The following is a 14,775-nucleotide window of genomic DNA, read 5'->3' as shown; positions in this document are numbered from 1 at the left end:
TGGTAGATGCTTTCAATGGGGGAGATCAAGCACAATATTTTTACATGTCAAGCGAAGCAAACTGCCATAATTAAGATGGCCAAACCTATCATGCCACAATTTGGTGTCATTCATAATAGTAACATCAACTTGTTGTGAGAAATCCACCAGCTAGGAAGGAGAGAGAAATGAGAGTCAGTGACAGTGAGTCAACTGAAGCAAGAGAGTAGAGTGTACTTGCTTAACTAAACGATAGAGTGAAATTACAACACTAGTTTAGATCATGGGTTGACCTAACTAGCCTTCCACCAACTAACTAGAGTTAGGCTAACTTACTCTAGTTCCTAGTGTCACTACTTTCATATCTAAAGACACTACTTACACACACTACATTGACACTTCAATAAGTGTCCACACCACATGAATTATATGAGCATTGCCCAAAATTAGCAAATTCTAATACCCCCCCTGCAATGCCAATGTGATGCAATACAAGGATAATCAATCATCAAAGGGTAATAAGTTTAAGGACTTTCGAAAAGCCTCAAACTTCTCATATGGTAAAGCTTTGGTAAAAATGTCTGCAATATTTTCCTATGTGGATACATACATCAAGCTAATCTCTCCTGCATAGCATCTCTCTCTAGCATAATAGTAATGCACTTCAGTGTGTTTCATGCGAGCATAACACAGGATTTCATGCTACTGCAATAGCACTATGACTATCAAAAAGAATGGGCATAGGACTCTCCAATGGTATATGTAGATCAACCAACAATTTGCATAGCTATACACATTCCACTGTTATCATGACAAGGTAGCCATTGTAGGTTGTTTCTTAGTTGGCCATGAAATGCATGAGTGGCCCAAAAGAAACAATGTCCACTAGTAAACTACCTAGTGGCTGCATCACCAATCTAATTCGAATCACCGTAAGCCTATAGATACGTCTCGCCCCTTGGAAAATAATAATGCATGTGACTAAGTACGTTGAAAGTATCTGAAGATCCACTTAACAACTTACCAATGTATGGTCCGTGGGCTATGCATATACTTGCTCACCTAAGATATTGCATACTAGATACTAGGGCATGTTTTGCTAAGATAAATAAGATAGCTAACATCTGTTCTATAAATTGCAACATCAAACATCTCTTCACCATCATGCATAGACAGCTTTAAGCGTCGCTCCATGGGAGTGCACATAGATTTGCAATCTTGCATGTTCAAACTATGTAAAATCTTGTCCATATACTGTGACTGTGACATGATAATACCATGCTGATTTTGGGTGGATAGAATGTTGAGCTAAAAATGTATTAGCTTTACTTAAATAACCCCAAAACTTGCTTAATTAAAGAAGAAACCTTGTTTATTTAAAAGAAACACAATTCTAGAGAGTTTATGTGTCCCATAAGCACAAATCCACTTGGGAGGGCCCAAACTTTCTATAAATACATATGCTACCCTCCATTCAGTTTTCAATCTCGTTTTTGCAAATTTTAGGTTTTTCAGCTTGCTGTCCACACCCCGTTGTTGTGATGTTATAAGGACATAGTGTGAAAAAGTATGGAATGCATCATCATCCAACTTCTCTATTGATCTAGAGAGTCAATGTGATCTGAGCCATTAGTACTAGTATGAGTTGCATGGATTATCCGAAAATACTAGATTTTTGGATAATTTTAGTCTATTTTTTATATTATTTACTGTAAAAATCCGAAAAAGTTAGAAAAAGCTTCTAGATTAGGATGGCATGCAAAAAGCTAGTTTCTTTTTCAGCCAATTAGGAGATTTTTCATAAAAAAGACAGATTGACGAAATCGTGCACGTCGCGATTGCTATAAACAGACTGAAAATTGCAGATTAAACCAAAAGAATAAGGAGTGATCTGGGACATCCACGTCGGGTTCACCAATGTCGAAGGGGATTTTGTCGAAAGGTCGAATCCACTGGGGATCAGAAGTAGAAGGAAGTAGAGATAGGAGATGGAAGAGAAGATAGAGAATACCCAAGTAGTAAACACGACAAAAACAAATCACATCGAATTGAATCAATATGTATTGAAAGAACCTGGAATCTTTGCACTACTTAGAAGCAATCTCCAGGCATTAGTTCTCCTGGAGCTCCTTCGTAGACCAAAAACGTGGATTAGAAAAATCAGCTCTTTCTCTACTGCCCGGAACCCAAATCTGATGGCTCCGTTAGCTCCAAAAGGGGGGTAAAACCCTAAGACACCTAATCACGGATCTCCCAGATCACTCCTTCTTTCAATTCAATCTGCAGTTTTCAGTCTGTTTACAGCGATCGCGACGCGCACAATTTCGTCAATCCTTTTTTATGAAAAATCTCCTAATTGGCTGAAAAAGCTACTAGTTTTTTGCATGCCATCCTAATCTAGAAGTTTTTTCTAACTTTTTCGGATTTTTACAATAAATAATATCAAAAATAGACTAAAATTATCCAAAAACCTAGTATTTTCGAATAATCCATGCAACTCACACTAGTACTAATGGCTCAGATCACATTGACTCTCTAGATCAATAGAGAAGTCGGATGATGATGCATTCCATACTTTTTCACACTATGTCCTCATAACATCACGACACCGTTTGCGAAGGACATCTCAGCCAAAGCTATCCATTGCTGTCTACATCAGTTGGCCCTTGATTTCCAGCCCTCTTCTCACAGTTTGGAGCTGATCCCAACCAGGCGATTGTTGTTCTTGCATAGACCTACTGCCATAGTGCCTGCCACATCATCTACAGCCTGCGTTTGGCAGTTTTCTCTCTCCTCCAGCTGTCGCCCAGCTTCTACAGTCTGTCGCCAGGCTATCCAGCCTGCGTTTGACAATTTTCTCTCTCCTGCAAGCTGTCCTACCTACGTTTTTAGTCTTTCTCCTGCAGCCTGCATTTCATATTCTCTCTCCTCACTCTTGTCTGCATCAGATCCAACTTCTCACTGCTATGTTTGCTAGTGTTCGACATTCCGAGGCTTCCTTGCTGCGATTCGGGATCCGTTCGGAGTACAACACACTCTCCAACTCATTACCCTTGCCCTAATCCTTGAGATGCAGGAGTTTGAGGTTTAGTATTCATTCACTACATAGTGTGTTTGTTGCATGAGCATTGTATAATCAGCAATTATATCACTTCAGCTATTTTCTATGTTCATTGTCTCTGAGTTACCCTAACCCTAACTATATTCTTTTATTAATTTGTGCTTTGTCGTACAATAGTTATTTGTGTTTCTGTGTCAGAGTATTTCTTTACATGGTATTAGAGCCTGGTACTCTCTGAGAAACTTAGGCCTTTGATTTGAAAGCTCTCCACAAGAAGCAAGAACAACAGTAGGTTCAAATGACTTCAATCACACACAAGTTCCGACATGGTGAAAGACACTTCTGACAACATGGAAGAAAGGCTATACAATTCCACTAAAGAATATCATGTGATTATGAACTTTAGATGAAAGAAGATTGAGGAGCTCAATCGAAGGATTGCCCTTCAAGAGAAGCTACTCAATGAAGGTATCCATGAATTTCTCTCTTCAGATGTTGCACGTAAATCTGATGATATTGTAGGGCCGTCGAGACCTTGCTCAAGGATGGGCCCCCCTATTGGAGAAAGAGATCCGGAGTATATTCCATTCTTTCATCCTCTTCCGTCCACTCCGGTGCAAGGTACTTTAGATTCGTCTTTTGTTCCTTCGTCTTTTACCTCTTCTGCTTTGCAATATACTGATAGAAATCATGAGGAAAATAGAGCACAATCCATTGACTACGGAAAAGGTTCTCCTAAGGACCAATTCTTGTATGTTAACACACGTCATCGAGATTATAAGAAAAAGCCAAGTACCTCTTCTTCTCACCTCCCTTCTTTTCAGTTTACTTCTCAAAATCAGAATGAATTTGATGTTCCTATTTCTACATTGCATGATGCATCATCATCATCATTTCATTTTCAATCATTAAATGGTGAAAATGAACTAAATGCATATGTACCTTTCACACCACAAATTCAAAACCCACCCATCCCACCACAATCTTCCGTTGCTTCTCCACTTCCTTTTACACCATTTACGTTCCCCTATCAAACATCTCATGTGGTACATCACACCGCACCGGGGGGGTATGAAAACATAGCCACCGCCTTTAGGACCTCATCCTTTCCTCAGTTCGACGGTGTTCCACCTTCTTCTCATACACTTTCGGGATTATTGCAGCTTGGGTAGTACCCCCCCAGTCTCTCCTAAGTGTGGATCAGTTGGTACCACACCTTGCCTCTATAGCATTATCTAGTGGATCTCCTAGTCATGCTGCTATGCCCCGGCCGAGCTTTGGACAAGGCTTCTGTGTCCCAATGCCTCCACTTCCATTGGCACCTTATGGAAACATTCATGTTCTAGTGCCTCCACATCAATTGGCACTCGTTGGATACTCCCAGCCTATTTCTGCCTACCCACCTTTTCCCCCTCATTCTTCCTATCAAACATCCCCACCACCACCATCTTACCCTCCACCTCCATCTTATTCCACTTTCCTCACACCTCATGGTTTGATCAAGTCACATTGTTTTTTAGCAAACTTCCCAAGAAATACTTCAATTTTGTGAAAGGTATAGTTTCAAAGCCTACCATGCCTACTTTCTATGAATTTGAGCATCAAATGTTGTGTTACGCACAGTTGTTCGATCAATTTCATATGAATTCCTCCTCAAAGGGAGCTCTTGTTACTCATTCTCAAAAGAGGCAACAAGGAAAGGGCAAACAAAATCAAACCTCCACTCAAAATCCAAAACAAACTCAATCCGGGGAATCACAAGGAAACTCCCAGTCACAACTCAAACAAGGGTGGCAGAATGTACCTAAAAAGGATAGGTATTGTCAACATTGTCAAAAGGCTAGTGATTTTCACGACAAGTATCACTCGAAGGCCAAATGCACAATACCCAAATCTAAGTCTTAGACCCCTACCCCTCAGTCAGGCAACCCCCAACACGGGAGGCAGGATGATGGCAAGGGGCAACTTAAAGGTCTCATACTGCCACTGCTCGGCCATCTCAGTCGACAACATTCTCAACTCCAGAGGGCTTGTCTAACTCGTCTGCAAAGGCCCACATCGTCTCCATTAGGACAACATATGCGAGTCTCGTCCACATCTGTGAGTTGTCTCCTAACAAGATTACCGCAGAGGTCCACTCGTCACAATCAAGCACTTCAGCTCCTATTTGGATTGTGGACAGTGGAGCTACACATCATATGACTCCTATAGAAGACATTTTCCGTACCCAAGTTCCTGCAGCCGGGCAGGTTTGCGTAGGAAACAACTCCTTGGTTAAGATTCAGGCTCAAGATAGCATCAATTTTGCCACTGACAAGGGTCCGGATCTCGCTTTGCAGGACAATGTATACCATGTCCCCCAGCTTGGGGTGAGCTTATTATCTGTTCAACAGCTTTGTCGGTTGGGGCGAGCAGTTTTCTTTACAACGACCACAGTTGAGATCCTTGACTCTCAGACTAATTTAATCATTGCTCGCTGTGAGACACAGCCTAATTGCCTTTGCCACATGACTCACTTTCTAACCGAGTCGACAACCGAGGGCTCTGTGTTCCACAGCTTCCAGGCATTAGCCACATCTCGGGAGCCTATGAACAATGAGCGTCTTTGGCACTTTCGCTTAGGGTATATTGGTTATGACTCTCTTTATGAGTTATCCCCCCATGAGCTGGTTGAGAGCCTTCCACGCCTAAATTTGGCTCGCGATGTCTCTAAAGCTTGTCAGCTCGGAAAGTAGCACCATACCCCATTTCCTCAGCAATCCACACATCGTGCTGAGGAGCCTCTTAGATTGATCCATATTGATCCTTATGGGCCGACATCCACTTCCTTCTTGCCAAACCCCTGTGGCGACCTTCAACCCTACGCGCTGCAACAACGCTTGTGGATTGCCTCAAGAACATCTTCAAGCATTCGAAGTTGCAGTGAGGCACTAAAAATGCTCAATGTATTGCGGTATGGATTCACGATCTCTTTGTTGCAAAAGATCCCACTGTTTGATTGCTTTTTCATGGAATTGAGGTGGAAGAAAATTCTGCAAAAATTTCTTTTGAAAGGCCTTCCAAGTAGTAGGACAATCAATACTCTTGCGAACAACAGTCCACCATAACGATACTCTGTCTACTAGATGGTTAGTGACACATTTGAGTTTATCTTTCTCAGCATACTGCTCTTCATGGAAATAATCATCAAATTGATTAATAAAAGTGAGAATAGTTTTTCCATCACGTTGCCCATTAAAAGCACAGAATTTGAAATTTATTTTACTTATCTTGGCTTCTTTTCTGAGAGATTGTGCTTCGAGTGTTGCATCAATCGTACGTCGAATAACATCTTCACGTTGCGCTCCATCTTGATCAACAGTGGATTGTTGAAGTGTAGCCAATTGTACTTACAAAGTTTGACGTGCTCTTCATTCCTCTTGAAGTTGCATCATAATTAGGTCCAATTTTTGCCCTCGTTGGTTCCTGTAAATCATCTTCGGCCATAAAATCTTCCATGTTTTGATCGAACATCGTGCGAAATCTCGAACAACCTTACACACTCGAAATATTGTTAAAGGGATCATGTTATATAATTTGTAAGCCTTTTGCTCATCACTATAATCGAAGAAGATACATTTTCTGCTTTTTTATTTTAACTTGTTTCTTTTCTTATCAGGAACATGTGCATAGTATTAACATCTAAAAGTTTTAAAGTAAGAAAAGACTAATGGTTTCTTACAAATGTAAGCCTCATGAGGTGTTTTTCCCTTGAGAGCCTTTGTGTAGCTCTAATTAAGAATGTAGACTATAGTATTTATAGCTTTGGCCCCAAAAATGATTTGGTAATCCCTTGTCTTTTAGCATGCACCTTGCCATCTCCACAATGGTGCAATTCTTATATTCCACAACACCATTCTGTTGAGGTGTATGAGGCACTGTACTTCTTTTTGATAGTGGATGATCATTCTAGATATATGTGAGTGTACTTCCTCAAGAATAAGTCAGATACTTTTTTTTTTTTTTGCTTGGATATTGCTGGTTCATAACCAGACTGGACATCATGTTGGTTGCATGAGGAGTGATAGCCGTGGTGAGTTTATCTCCCACAAGTCATGGAAATGGCACACTCTATATTGTTCGCAATCAGAGCTTCGTGAGCACCTTTGGGTTGAGGCTATTGACACTTCGGTGTACATCCTGAATCGGTGCCTGACTGCGACTCTTCTTCAGAAGACCCTATATGAGTCATTTTTTGAGTCATTTTTTGACTCTTGCCCTGTCATTTTCCACTTCAGAGTCTTCGGGTGTCATGCCTACACACACGCGCCTGATGATATTTTTGTCGGATATTCCTCTGAAGCGAAAGCTTATCATTTGTTTGATCTTCGGACAAACAAGGTAATCATTAGGAGGGACGTCATTTTTTACGAGAGAGATATCGTACAATCCTCTGCATTGGATTAAGATCCTATTCCTCCTTCCACATCATCAAAGAGCGTGCCTACCGAGCTTGGTCTACTTCCCGCTCCTGACATTACTACATATTATTCATTTCCCAAGCCCCCTCCACGAGATCCGTTACCTCACTCGCACCCAGCAAACCATGCGGGATTCGAGAATCCTGCCATTGGATTTCACTTCGGAGAAACCTAGAAGATCTACCCGGTTTGCTCCTCATGCTTCAGTTGCGTTGCTCTTTACAGCCAATTACATAGCACATTCTAAGCCGGATACATGGCAAGAGGCTTTTCAGCACCCTGAATGGTGAGAGGCCATGGAGAAGGAGCTAGAGAGTATTGACCGAAATGAGACTTGGACATTGGTGGATCATCCAAGCCACAAGAAATTCATCGGGACAAAGTAGATTTTCAGGACCAAGCTAAAAGCTGATGGAACTTTAGATAAGTACAAGGCTCACTTTGTCATGCAAGGGTTTTGATAGAAGCATGGCATTGATTATGAAGAGACCTTTGCTCCTACTGTGTGGCTGACATCTTTCCAATTGCTTCTTGCACTAGCCGCTCACCACAGTTCAAGAGTGCCTTCCTAAACGGTTATTTGGAGAAGGAAGTATGTGGAGCAACCACCACGCTTTCTTTGAAGAAACCCAAGAGATAAGGTATTCCGCTTGCAAAAAGCTCTTTATGGGTTGAAGCAAGCACCGCGATCTTGGTTCCATACGATGGATGAGTTCTTACGGACTCATGGATACCATTCTACCCCTTATGACCCAAACTTATATGTTCAATCTACTGCAGAGGGGGTTAGCTATATCCTGCTATATGTTGACGACTTACTCATTACATGCTCAGATTCTCCTGCTCTAGCAAACATCAAGGCAAAGCTTAGTGCTCCTTTGGTTTGTTATCTTATTTTTTGGGGATGGAGGTAGTTCGTTTGGGGGGATATATTTTTGTGTCACAGCAGAAGTACGCTCTTCAACTAGTGGAACAACACACTTCGGATCAGACATGTCACACGACAAGTAGCCACGCCTCTTGATTTTACTGTCCATTTGTCGAAGGATATCCTAGGACAGCCCTTCGATGCACATACCTATTGCTCTATTGTAGGAAATTTTCTTTGATTAATTCACACTAGACCAGATTTAGCTTACTCAGTCAGCATACTCAATCAGTATTTCACAGCACCTAGGATGTCACATTGGATTACATGTCTTCATGTGTTGCGTTATTTACGGTGTACTTATTCTTATGGCTTGACATATGGTTCCGGTTTATGTTTGCCGAGATACACTAATTCTGATTGGGCAAGAGATCCCGACACCTGACGTTCTCATGGCAACTACCTCTTTACCTTAGGCACGGATTCCATTTCTTGGTCAAGCCATAAGCAGGAGACGGTGGCAACTTCCACGGCCAAGCCTGAGTACTGGACTCTCTTTGATGGCCCCACACCAAGGCCACGCCTCTAGATCCTACTATCCACTTATCAAAGGATACTCTAGAACAGCCCTTAGATGAACATACCTATCATTCTGTTGTAGGAAAACTTCTTTGGTTCAGTCACACTAGGCCAAATTTAGCTTACTCAATTAGCATACTCAATGAGTATTTCACAGCACCTAGGATGTCACATTGGATTGCATGTCTTCATGTGTTGCATTATTTGCAGTGTACTTATTCTTATGGCCTGACATATGGTTCTAGTTTATGTTTGCACGGGTATACTGATTCTGATTGGGCAAGAGATCCTAACACCTAGCGTTCCCATGGCAACTACCTCTTTACCTTGGGCACGGCTCCCATTTCTCGGTCCAACTGTAAGTAGGAGACAGTGGCGGCTTCCACAGTCAAGGCTGAGTATCGGGCTCTCTTCGATGGCACCACCGAGGCCATCTATCTAAGGAGTTTACTGGCGATGCTTCACTTTCCATGCGACTCTTTCATAGTTGTCTACTATGAAAATCAAAGTGCCATTGCCCTTGCGAGCAATCTGATCATCACACCACGAACACAACATGTGGGAGTCCACTTCCACTTTTCCAGAGAGCAGGTTGAGCTAGGTACTATTCGCCTAGAGTTTGTGCCATCGTCAGATAATTTTACTGATATCTTGATCAAAGCAGTCAACCTGCCGGTTCTTCAGTTCTTGCTACCTAGGTTCGGCTTTGGGTACACGGTCCTCTACTTCAGCTTGACGGGGAGAGGGTGCTTCCCTATTGCTTTCCCTTCCAGTTTGAGAGGGGGCGGCTTCTACTCTTGATAGTGACAGTGATGATGCTTGCTGTTTTTTTTAGATATTACATCCATTTATTCTTTCGTGTTGTATTATGGACATTTGTAGCTTCATCCACACTGTTAGGATGACATGATTGTAAAAGGGCACTTGGACAAGTGAACAATTCCCCTACGAGGACATTGTCCAAGTGGCACCATTGCATAGCATATTGCATGAGCATGACATCTTGCATCTCCCTTTGCATTACCCCAATGCATTGGCATTTTGTTCATGTAAACATACATATGTGCGCGTTTATCCCTTTTTGGTCTTTTGAAGTGGTCGACTCTAGGATCCACCATATTCGTGGCATTGCACATGGCCGTCTCCAAGGCAATCTTTCCCAACTTGCTTGCTTGCTTGCTTTGCTTGTCTTGCTTGCTTGACATATTTGCCATACACACACCTTAGCAATTTTCTTCGTCACCGACACCCCGTCATGGTAGGGATAGTATACTTGTTATGTAAAGGTCTTAGGTCTCACCATCCCTTATCACTCTCCCGTTTGGAGCATGGATACTCAATAGGACAAAAACTGATTTGAAACCCTTACTTAATGCTTAATCTATCAAACCTAAAAAGCCCTCACACAAACAAAAACGAAAATTTAAAAAAAAAGTCCATAGCTAATTCCATCCACCTTTGTAGGGCTTGGTAGACCACTGGGCAACCGACGTGCATCCTTTGCCCGATGCCCTATCCTCTCTGGGGTGATCACTTGGGCTCCCTTGGTAAGATAACCATCGCCTTTGTAGTCTTAGTAGACCACTCGGCAGCCGACGCGTACCCTTTGTCCGATGCTCTAGCTGCTTTGGGGTGGGCCGCCTTGGGGTAAAACATACACAAAGAAAGGACTTGACTGGCCTCTATTCTCGTGGCACTATTGTTGGGCCTGAGAGGGGGTGTTGAGCTAAAAATGCATTAGCTTTACTTAAACAACTCCAAAACATGCTTAATTAATGAAAAAACCTTATTTATTTAAAAAAAATGCGATCCTAGAGAATTTCTGTTCACACATGCACAAACCCTTTTGAGAGGGCCCAAACTTTCTATAAATAGGTATGCTGCCCTCCATTTAGCCCTAAATCTCGTATTTGCAGATTTCAAGTGTCCCACATGCCACACAAACCCTTTTAAGAGGGCCCAAACTTTCTATAAGTAGGTATGCTCCCCTCCATTCAGCCCAGAATCTCGTTTTTTGCATATTTCAGGTGTTTCAACTTGCTGCCTACACCCTATTTGCGGAGGATATCTCAACCGAAGCACATTGCTGTCTCCATCAATTGGCGCCTAATTTCCAGTCTTCTTCACGCAGTTTGGAGCTGATTCCAACCAGATGACTGTTGTTCCTGCACAAACCTACTGTTGTACAGCCTGCCACATCATCGCCCAGCTACTACAGGTGTCAACTGGCAATTTTCTCTCTCCTCCAGCAATCACCAGCTCCTACAAGCTGTTGCTAGGTTATTCTACCTGCGTCTATCAGTTCTCTCTCCTGCAAGCTGTCCTGCCTGCGTTTTTAGTCTTTCTCTCTCTCATAGTCTATGTTTGCCTTTCTCTCTCCTCACTATTGTTTGCATCAAATCCAACTTCTCACCGCTGCATTTGCTGGTGTTGAACATCCGAAGGCTTCCTTTCTGTGATTCAAGATCCGTTCGGGGTACAACACACTCTCCAGCTCATTACCCCTGCCCTGATCCTTGAGATACAAGAGTTCGAGGATCAATATTCATTCACTTATACTGTGTTTGTTACATGAGCATTGTATTTTCAGCAGTTATATCACTTCAATTATTTTCTATCATTGTCTCTAAGTTACCCTAATCCTAACTAAGTTCTTTTATCAATCTGTCCTTTGTCGTACGGTTTCTGTTTATGTTTCTATGTTGGAGTATTTCTTTACATAGGATCCCACTCAAAGAGCCTAAAAATACCCACATGGGATCTCCTATATGAAGCTAGACCTATCCTCTCAAAAATTTGTTCTTTTTATCCAAGATCAAGACGAGTTTACGGCAATGCAAACTTAGTCCCAATTGAAGTGTCACGGTTGTTTGATTTGAGTAAGTGTGGCTTCATAAAAGCCAATTCCCAGAGGACACACTACCATTTGTTCGACTTACTAATGCATCTAGCACTAAGCATTTAGAGGGTATAGAGTTATCCATCCATAATAATCACTTGTCTTTCGCATACACAAGTAGTAACAACATTTTATGATATAAAATGCAAGATACAATAGCAGTCAAGATTGTAAAGTCTATAGACCTAGTCTACACATCTAATTGCATTGTAATGGGCAAACAGTGTAAGCAACAACTGAGTGGGACTGCCACATCACAAGTTGGCCAAGTTGCTAGCTAGACCTATTCTTTGTGTCATGACCAATGCACCAACTTGTCACTCGATAAGGATTTTGGCCTACTGTTCATTGTTTTCATCATTCAAGACCAATTAATAGACTGCCCACATAGCAACATATCATCATAATTGAAAATTTCATCATATCCTCAAACATGCTACCTTTTACCCATCCCTTGCTTAATTGTCCATCAATCTAATAATCAGTTTGGAATCCACATTGTTGTGTTCACCACAACTAAAATCTACAAGTTCTGTGTTTCTTTATTGCCATATCAAATTTACATCATGATCTAGGAGAGAGCCTATATAATCCTTCTTAGTAGCTCCATCTTAGGCACCTTCTACTCATTCCTTCATAAACCTCACTTTTTTCCACCATCAACACTACCTTAGCCCAAAAAATTTGTCACAAATTATTTCATGAAGAAGCAACACCAAAAGAGTTCTTGCAATTAGTAAGAGCTAGTTTGCCAATATCTAAAAAGAGAGACCAAAAACCAGCACCCAAGAAACTTGATGGATTCGTTGAAGGGGACTGTGGAAACTAATGTAGCACATGGTGCACATAAATAGCCTGCATTTTGCAATTGCATTCTACTAATTGCACTCCCCTAACACTAGGATTAGTGAATCAAAAAATCTTTTACAATAATCCTCAAAGAGATGCCCAAAAGCAGAGATGATAGATACAACCCAACATTACAATATTACTTTTCTAGTATGTTGAACACGTATAGTTAAAAGTGTTTTGACACCAACCAATTGCAAGGATAAGAAAGGTGATGAGATAAACCTCGTATATCATTCAGTGCTCCTCAAAGAAGTACAAGGATTACATTTCAAATGGCAATGAGAATAATTAGAGTTTAGACTAGGAGGATTAATGAAACTTCTCTAAAGGCTCATCCCTCCAAGATAGACCTTTTTTTTTTAAGAAAAACAAACAAAGCATTGGTTGTAGACTTATTCCATGTATAACATCTTAGTACATGAAAAAGTTTAAAGAACTACACAAAATGAGCTTTGAACACAAAGATGCAAAACATGTTGTGGATGGCTAAAGAAAGAATCGGTCAAGATTGGTTAAAAGGAAAAGAGGGGGTAGCTAGGTTCAAAATGAAGCTAAATATCTTGAAAAGCTCAATCTCAAGCAAATGTTAAAAATGCACAAAGACTATGACAACACTACTTTAGAATTGGCAAAAAAGATATGCTATCGAACAAAAGTTCAAACTTGACTTTTCTAAAAGCAAAAAGAAAATCAAAGAGAATAGAAACAACACGCCATACTCAGAACTAGAAGATCCTCCAAATACAAACAAAACAAAAAAAGATTGGAAGATGATTGTACTTTGCCTTTTATAGCCTGTCATGTGGATGATGATTTCTCCTTTACCATTACAAGGTATAGATATTTCCGAATTGATATATTTGTTTAATTTTATTTACAAATTGATAGCTTTAGCCAATTTTACTGCACAAAAATTCACTTCTGTAACCTAGGAAACGAAATAAAATCAACAAAGTGCTTGCTTTAAGGAGTTGCATCTGCAGCAACTTTTTGTGTTAGAGTTTGTATCTTCGACTGATTAAGCTTCCTTTGATTGTGACTCGAATTAAGACTCTTGAGAAACAAGTGCATGGCTTTCTGCCAAACTATAATCGTTCACCATACGACCAAGAATTTAGTAGAGCCTTAACAGTAGACAAAACCTCAATTTCAATCCTTGCCTCATTTTAAATATTTGCAAATCGTGCAGTACGACAAGTATGGAAGTAATACCTAGACCTGCAAGTGCAAAATCCTCGAGGCTAGCAGCTTCGGGCAAGGGAGTCCACTGAGGAGCACGAAAGCTGTCCAGAGGGCTGTTCAATTCTGAAGAGGCGGCCTCAGATGGATCACTCTGATTTTGAGGCTGGTAACTGAACGACCCTCCGCTTTCAGCCCTGCTTGTACTCTGGCTCAAAGAAAAAGTGGTGCTAGTAGGCAGCTGCGATACATGCGAGGAGGAGCGGGCAAGATCCCCCTGGTTATATTCCTGTTCCCAGCTTGATGAAACCGACGGTGAGAACTCCCTATTGACTCGCCAGTAAGGCTCTCTGAGCCCGATGGAGAAGCCATCACTGCCTCTGGAAGATCCATGTGGCCGAGAGGCCACACAACAAACCGACCCCGTCTTGACAGGTGCAGAAGAATTCCCTTTCCACGATTGACGTGATTTCTGCGAGGCTTATTACATGACTTCATACACATCTGCTGGAGAGTCCCATGAAAGCCTGCCCGCAAGGCATCACAATAGATGACTTCGCAACTTAACTTCCATATCTACTAGAGGCATCACTCTTGTCCATGAAAGCCTGTCGGTAAGGTATCACCATAGATGACTTGTCGAGCTGCGGCAAGGCTTGATCGTCCCACAACTACAAGGATTCGTATATCACCTGTTGTACCGTAAAAGACGCCACACATCAGCTTCCCTATAAGCAACAGTGCCCCGGCTCACATGCACAGAGACGAAAACAGCCGAGCTGCGTAAGAGTGCCTTGCTTCCCAACTTGAGATTGCCATGAATTTAGCACGCTGCAAATCAGAAGGCTCTGGTTTTATGACAAAAGTCTTGCATTTTTTTCGACTTTTCAAAAGTTAT

At 41.5% G+C, this 14,775-nt stretch overlaps 1 protein-coding gene across 1 annotated transcript in view; it reads right to left on the bottom strand.

Annotated features, from left to right (window-relative positions):
* Positions 1 to 14,346, bottom strand: part of LOC148029672 (uncharacterized) — a 46,953-nt gene extending 32,607 nt beyond the window's left edge. The window contains exon 1 of the mRNA XM_087685946.1: positions 13,917 to 14,346. The gene's annotated coding sequence lies outside the window, so the exon portion shown is untranslated. The remainder of the gene's footprint in view (positions 1 to 13,916) is intronic.
* Between the last annotated feature and the right edge of the window lie 429 nt (positions 14,347 to 14,775).

This window comes from Lygodium microphyllum, chromosome 10 (genome assembly GCF_053477565.2).
Source record: "Lygodium microphyllum isolate KBCC chromosome 10, Lygodium_microphyllum_v1.1.10, whole genome shotgun sequence".
Taxonomy (NCBI): Eukaryota; Viridiplantae; Streptophyta; class Polypodiopsida; order Schizaeales; family Lygodiaceae; genus Lygodium; species Lygodium microphyllum.
The sequence above is the reverse complement of the archived record's forward strand: the minus strand, read 5'-3'. Positions and strand labels throughout refer to the sequence as shown.